This window comes from Entelurus aequoreus, linkage group LG10 (assembly GCF_033978785.1).
Source record: "Entelurus aequoreus isolate RoL-2023_Sb linkage group LG10, RoL_Eaeq_v1.1, whole genome shotgun sequence".
In the NCBI taxonomy this organism is placed as follows: Eukaryota; Metazoa; Chordata; class Actinopteri; order Syngnathiformes; family Syngnathidae; genus Entelurus; species Entelurus aequoreus.
This window is the reverse complement of record NC_084740.1, coordinates 63,646,958-63,654,969: the sequence shown is the minus strand read 5'-3', so window position 1 is coordinate 63,654,969 and position 8,012 is coordinate 63,646,958. Positions and strand designations below refer to the sequence as shown.

General features: G+C 43.3%; 1 protein-coding gene across 1 annotated transcript in view; it reads left to right on the top strand.

The window, feature by feature from the left end:
- The window catches only part of LOC133658899 (interleukin-1 receptor accessory protein-like 1-B), a 1,088,311-nt gene that overhangs the window by 1,038,933 nt on the left and 41,366 nt on the right, over nt 1–8,012 (top strand). The window lies entirely within an intron of this gene.

The window sequence follows — 8,012 nt, the reverse complement described above, 5'->3', positions numbered from 1 at the left end:
AGAGTATTTCTATGAGAATAAAGTTGCTGTTAAGACAATCAAGTAGAAGTATTGTGAGGGAAAAAAATGTAATATTACAATAATTAATTAACTAATAATTTTGTAAGAAAAAGCTGAGGTATTTCAAGAAAAATTGTTTAAATAAATAAGTAAAATATTAAACTTTTATAGAGAAGAATCAGCATTCTATGAAAACATGAATTTAAAAAAAAATATATTTATATATACTTTAGGTCAGGAAAAAACACGGGCCATTTCATCCCTATAAGCCTGTTTCGCAGGTTTCCCTGCTCTTCGACTATATATATTTATTTATTTATTTTTCTTTATAACATAATATAAGAAGTATTCCGTTTTGACTAAAATGAGGAAAACAACTGAACATGGGAAAAAAGTATTTTACGAGTAATATTTGTAAATATTGCAGGTACATGTTTCTGATTTTACAAGATATTACAAGTTAAAATATGACCTAAAAAAGTAGCAATTTCCCAAGCAAAAAATGTATTGTTTTTGATTGATTGTATATATTTTTTTCTGGTGTTATTTTAGAATATTATATTTAATTCCATTTTACAATATGTTTTTAATATCATTATACATTATCAAAATATGATAAGAATAAAGAAAATATTTCATATGAAAAAAAAGTTGCTTTATTAGAATCAAAACATTTATAATGTCATGAGACAAAAGCCAAAATATTTCAGGAATACATTTGTAATATGTTGGTAAATTGAAATAAAACATATCATTGGAATCAAATACAAACAAGCTAAATAAGGATTGAGAAAAAATTGCCTTTTGTGACCCAAAAAATGTAAAATCCCAAGAATAAAATTGTAACTTAAAATTCATAAAATGTAAAGAAAATTGATTAAATATATAGTTGAAATATAAGCTCAATTATTAATTGTTACATGATATTGCCAGTACAGTACAAGTGTAGTTGTAATCTCGTTTTAGTTGTTTACATTATTATTTTAAAAAAAATGGAAACAAGGGAAAATATATATTTTTTTAAACAATTACAGAAACAGAAATGTGAAGAAAATAGTTGTAATAATAATAATCTCAAGTTAAAATATGGCGAAAAGTATTAATAGTACAATAAAAAAAAATGTTACATAATATTACCAGTCCAGTACAAGTGCAGTTGTAATCTCGTTTTAGTTGTTTACATTATTATAATAAAATGTAAACATGAGAAAATAAATATTTTTTCAACAATTACAGAAACAGAAATGTGAAGAACAAAGTTGTAATAATAATCTCAAGTTAAAATATGGTGAAAAGTATTAATAGTACAATAACAACATTTAAATACTACAAAACTAGTTACAATTTCCCCTCGAAAAAAATGTTTTTATATATTTTGTATGATATTTATTTATATTATTTCTAGGGATGTCCGATGATATCGGACTGCCGATATTATCGGCCGATAAATGCTTTAAAATGTAATATCGGAAATTATCGGTATCGGTTTCAAAAAGTAAAATGTATGACTTTTTAAAACGCCGCTGTGTACACGGACGTAGGGAGAAGTACAGAGCGCCAATAAACCTTAAAGGCACTGCCTTTGCGTGCCGGCCCAGTCACATAATATTTACGGCATTTCACACACAAGTGAATGCAATGCATACTTGGTCAACAGCCATACAGGTCACACTGAGGGCGGACGTATAAACAACTTTAACACTGTTACAAATATGCGCCACACTGTGAACCCACACCAAACAAGAATGACAAACACATTTCGGGAGAACATCCGCACCGTAACACAACATAAACACAACAGAACAAATACCCAGAACCCCTTGCAGCACTAACTCTTCCGGGACGCTACAATATGCACCCTTTTATCGGACTTCTCTAATTATTTCAGTATGTTATATCTTAGATGTGACACTGTCATCATTAAAATAAACTTATTGAAATAAACTTTTCAGGAGAATGAACTTGCAATAGTATCATACATCACAACCAAAATCAGGTGTGATTTATAATGATAATAATAATAATAATAATATATTATTATACATTTATAATAATGTATATTCAGTGAAGTTTTGTGTTACTACAACCTGAAATATAAATATATGGTTAAATTATTTCCCGGTTGGAATGGATCCTTGTCTTTGTAAAGCCATAGACCACGTCTTGTGAACTTTAAGCTAGTGCACGTGTACCAAATATTGTTGACTTTGGTAAAGCGCCCACGGCACTTTTACGGCTCGCTGTCACCAACTCTTTGCTAAAAAACGTCAAAGTCACTGACATAGTACACTGAAGAAATCTCAACTTGCACCCAAAACGGCCCTCATCTTTTTTCAACGAGTTCTAAAAAAGTTTGGATTGTTTTATCACTGTTGTCTCTGTACGTCTCTCTGCTGTTATCAAACTTTTTTTGTGTGCTTCTTTGTTTTTTGAAAAGCCAACAATTCTGTTTGAGTGGGTCACTGTACACGCACACAGAGTAAAGAGATGCTGTCCTTAAAACGATGGAAGAAAGTCTAAGAGTGGCTCTCATTCTCTCACTCTCTCCTCTGCTCACATTATTCTGATGTTTATTTCATGCTCTCCCAGGATGCAACACTGTGAAGCTTCACATCTGTCTTATACACATTTCTGGCTCGTGGGATGTTTTTTTTTCCTGAGTCATTTTGAGCATTTGAGAGTGTGAGGATGATCGCTAAGACAGTGGAACTTCAAAAGTTCAACACAGTCCATTACGGATACTGGTTGACCTCTGATTTGTTTCCTATAATATAACGGTAATAGAAATGATATGTTCCAGAGTCAACTTTAACTAAAAATCTTCACTAATTTTCAAGTAGCATTTTAGCACTTCTGTACAAGTTAAACATAAAATAAACAATATTAAATAGTATCCCTTTATAGAGTAAAAAAATATATGACAATCCACATATACTGTACATCTCTATAAGTCAGTGCAACCATGTGGTTTTTCTTTACCAATCAGACAGATGATTGATGATGAAAAATATTGGAACATTCAGGACTATAATATTATTATTAGTATTATTAATGATGATAACAATAATACTAACAATAATTATAATTAATTAATTAATCAATTTAAACAATTATAGTTTATTTTAAAAAAATACAGTATACACATTTTAAATTGTATTTTTTTTTCTTTTCTCACAATTTTAGATCTATGTAAGTAAATAAGTGTTTCAACGAGCATTTACAGTATGTGCAGAGTCCACCTGTAAAAGTAGCATTGTAACACTCTTATAAAAGTGTACAAATGAATTAAAAACGGTTAAATAGTAACCCTTTATAGGGTTAAAAAACAAATTTTTTTTATAGCCAACACACTTCCTATGAGGCAATGCAACCATGTTTTTTCCAACCAATCAGACAGATGAAAGATGATGAAAATATTGTTACAAAAAAAATAATAATACAGTTATTACTATAAAAATAATTAATGTATTAAAAATGATAAATTATTTTGTAAAATATTTTTACAAATTCAGATCTGTAAGTCTTTCAGCGAGCATTTTAACACTCTTATAATAGTGTAAAAAGGAATTAACCACTGTTAAACAGTACCTCTTTATAAGGTAAGAACTTGAATACACCTCACGGTGATGCTTGGACACGTCATCAGTGATAAACCCGGGGTCATAGGGTGTTTCGGGTCTTTAATCATCAGACACCCTCGCCCGGGCGACCCAGCCGGGGGTGATCAGACCCCGGCCTGTGTCCAAGTAGCGCACCACGGATCCCCCCTACGGATCCACAGCCACCGGGAGGCCTTTTCTGCGGCCTCTAGGATGTTCTTGGTGGCTTTTCTCGACTGCAGTCCTCTAATGCCAAGGATTCTGAACACACGCTGTAGTGAGTGACCAGCAAAACCTCTGCACCCAATCTCGACTGGTTCACAGCGGGCTCTCCAGCCGTTACTCCGACACTCTACAGTGAGCTCAGCGTATTTGGCCCTCTTTCGCTCATTTGCTTCGTCAATTCGCTCCTCCCAGGGGACAGTCAGCTCCAGTAGCACCACTTGCTTGGTTGACTCCGATGTTAACACCATGTCTGGGCGGAGTGACGTGGAAGCGATATTGCCCGGGAACTTGAGTTGCCTTCCCAGGTCAACATGGAGCTGCCAGTCACGAGCGGTGGCCAGGAGCCCTCCTGAGAAGTTGGGCTGGCGGCTTGCCTTCTGTCCTGCTCTGATGAAGGTGATTGACTGCTTCGGGGCGGCCTGGGACTTGCTGTTTTGTATCGCTGCGCAGATAGAATCCGCCAGGGCTTTTAAAACTTGGTCGTGGCGCCAGCGATACCGCCCCTCCCCTAGTGCCTTTGGGCAACAGCTCAGGATGTGCTCCAAGGTGCCCCTCCTCTGGCACAGTTTACACTCCGGAGTGTCTGCTAGGCCCCAGATGTGCAGGTTGGCGGGGCATGGGAGGACATCGTACACAGACTGTATGAGGAATTTTGTGCGCAGAGGTTCAGCTCTCCAGAGCTCTGCCCAGGTGAGTTTTCGAGGTTCTGCATGCTCCCACCTTGTCCACGCCCCTTGTTTGGACATGCTGACCATCTGGCAGCAACGTTCTTCCTCCACCTCTGCACGGATCTCCTCTTGGACCAGTTGGCGCTTCTCCTTGCCACGGGCCCGGTCCCAACGTGGCTTTGGAAAGCTGCCGAGGCCTGCCCTTCCCCTTGCCACAGTACCCAACAAGGTTTTGTGCCTCAGCCGCGCCTCTGCTCTGCTTACGGCTTCTTGTGCCTGCCACTTCCTCCCGGTCTTAACAACGATTCCTGCCGAGGCGACCTTGACATCTGCGGAGTCTCTGTACATCATTACCTCTCTGGAGCGGGTGACTTTGAATTCCTCCAACAGTCCCCTGAGAGGGAGCTGCAGCTTGGTGCAATGGCCATAAAGAGCAATGCTGCTTAAGGACCGAGGGAGCCCCAGCCATCTCCTCAGGAACTGGCTGATGGTCTTCTCTAGTACCTCAACCGTTGTCATTGGTACCTCGTAGATTAAAAGAGGCCAGAGTATTCTAGGCAAGACTCCGTGTTGGTACATCCAGGCTTTAAACTTTCCTGGGAGACCAGATTTGTCGATGGCTGTGAGCCATGAGGTCAGGTCGCTCTTTGTCTGCTGCAAGGCCACTGCGTCCTTCAGGGAGCTATCAAAGATCTTGCCCAGGCTCTTAACAGGTCTTTCGGTCACCGTTGGAATCAAGTACCCTCCAACTGTAAAGCGGAAATAGTCGGCCACTTTACCTTTCTTTAGGACCAGAGACCTGGACTTTGCTGGCTTGAAGCTCATCTTTGCCCATGTGATGAGCCGTTCAAGCCCCTGGAGGAGCCACCTGCACCCAGGCACAGATGTGGTCATCACTGTCAAGTCATCCATAAAAGCTCTTATGGGGGGCTGCCGGGTCCCAGATCTTGATTTTGGCCCTCTGCATTCAACCTCCGCAGACTTGACAATCATGTTCATTGCCAAGGAGAAGAGTGACACTGAGATTGTACAACCAGTGATTATGCCCTTCTCTAGGCGGTGCCAGGCAGATGTTACTTGGCTTGAGGAGACTCTTGCTTCGAAGTTGTTGTAGTAGTCCATGATGAGGTTACAGATTTTCCCAGGAACATGGTGTCTTGTCAGTGCTATTTCAACAAGTTTGTGCGGGATAGATCCGTAGGCGTTGGTTAAGTCAAGCCAGAGAGTTGCCAAATCTCCTTTGTTCTCCCTTGCCTCCCGGATCAACTGTGTCACCACTCCTGTATGCTCCAGGCACCCAGGCACTCCAGGTACTCCCCCCTTCTGGACAGAGGTGTCTATGTAGGCGTTCTTCAAGAGGAACTCGGTAAGTCGTTGGGACAGGATCTTAAAGAAAATCTTGCTCTCAACGCTGAGCAGCGAGATTATACGAAACTGCTCGATGTTGCTGGAGTTCTCTTCTTTCGGGATCCAGACGCCCTCCGCGTATCTCCACTGAGCAGAGACTTTCCCTCTCCGCCAAATCACCTTCAAGATCTTCCACAGACGCTTGAGGAGCCGTGGACACTGCTTGTAGACCTTGTAGGGTACACCGCTGGGGCCGGGGACCGAACCAGATCTAGCAGCTTTCACAACTTCCTTAACCTCTGCCAGGGTGGGTTCATCACTGTTGAATTGGGACACTGGATCTGCTGGAGTCACCAGTGCCTCAGAAGGGCCAAGCTCTTGATCTCTTGAAGAGTCACTGAAGGTGGCATTGAGATGATGGTCAATCTCTTCTACAGGGCAAGCGAGGTGACCACTTCGCTTCTGGCCCAAAAGCCTCTTAGTGAAGGTGAAGGGGTTGCCTATGAAGGCGCTTCGCTTCCGTGCCTTTTCCTTTCCCCTCCTTCGGTGCCATTCGGCCCTCCTCAACGTGATGAGCTTCTTTCTTACGATGTTAGTGAGTTCCGACAGAGGAGTTCTCTCCTCTTCCTTGGCTGCCTTAAACTGACGTCTTAAGGATTTGAGTTCTTGCCTCAACTCGCTTATCTTGACTTCGCGCCGATTGAGTTTTGCTGGGTTTCTAGCTGCTCCTTGCTTCTGTTCCACTCCAAAACGCTCACCTCCTATGCTCATTATGAGGGAGCACATGGTTTGAAGTTTCTGGTCAGCGTCACCCTTCGAAATGGATTCCAGGGCTTCATCTACGTCCTCATCCAGCTTGGTCCACTCCTTGCTGTTAGCGACAGGCCACTTTACCCGGCGGTGTTCCGATTTTCTGCTTGGTGGGGGGAAACGTGTTGCTTGGAGGTTCCGGGTACTGTGGGGAGACTCCGGACCTGGCTCCTCCTCCGTCTGACCAGGTTCTGCAGCAGGCACAACAGGAACTGTTGCATCTGCTGCCGTTTCTGAGCGTCGCTTCACTTGTTCCCTCCCAAGGCAGGCCATCTTAGTCTGGTGGATCTTCAGACCTCTCGAGTTCTTGCAGACCTTGCCGCATATGCAGACTGCGCTCGTAATCCGTTGTCCATTTGCTTGGGTCATAACCATTAAATCCGTCCTGTTGGGATGCTCATCCTCCCCCCCTCTCGGGCATCCCTGGGGGTATTTTCCTGTAGGGTTTTTCGTAGCAAGATTTGGGTGCCCCCTCGCGGGAGCTGTAGGTCAGGGGGCTGGCCTTCCCTACCCCGGTTGCCGTCTCTCCGGGCTGTCCACTGTCTCTCCAGTTGTCACCACTCTTTTCGTGGACGTCATCCAGCCTTTCCTGGAGGTCACTGGCTCAGCCAGATGTGATAGAACTTGAATACACCTCACGGTGATGCTTGGACACGTCATCAGTGATAAACCCGGGGTCATAGGGTGTTTCGGGTCTTTAATCATCAGACACCCTCGCCCGGGCGACCCAGCCGGGGGTGATCAGACCCCGGCCTGTGTCCAAGTAGCGCACCACGGATCCCCCCTACGGATCCACAGCCACCGGGAGGCCTTTTCTGCGGCCTCTAGGATGTTCTTGGTGGCTTTTCTCGACTGCAGTCCTCTAATGCCAAGGATTCTGAACACACGCTGTAGTGAGTGACCAGCAAAACCTCTGCACCCAATCTCGACTGGTTCACAGCGGGCTCTCCAGCCGTTACTCCGACACTCTACAGTGAGCTCAGCGTATTTGGCCCTCTTTCGCTCATTTGCTTCGTCAATTCGCTCCTCCCAGGGGACAGTCAGCTCCAGTAGCACCACTTGCTTGGTTGACTCCGATGTTAACACCATGTCTGGGCGGAGTGACGTGGAAGCGATATTGCCCGGGAACTTGAGTTGCCTTCCCAGGTCAACATGGAGCTGCCAGTCACGAGCGGTGGCCAGGAGCCCTCCTGAGAAGTTGGGCTGGCGGCTTGCCTTCTGTCCTGCTCTGATGAAGGTGATTGACTGCTTCGGGGCGGCCTGGGACTTGCTGTTTTGTATCGCTGCGCAGATAGAATCCGCCAGGGCTTTTAAAACTTGGTCGTGGCGCCAGCGATACCGCCCCTCCCCTAGTGCCTTTGGG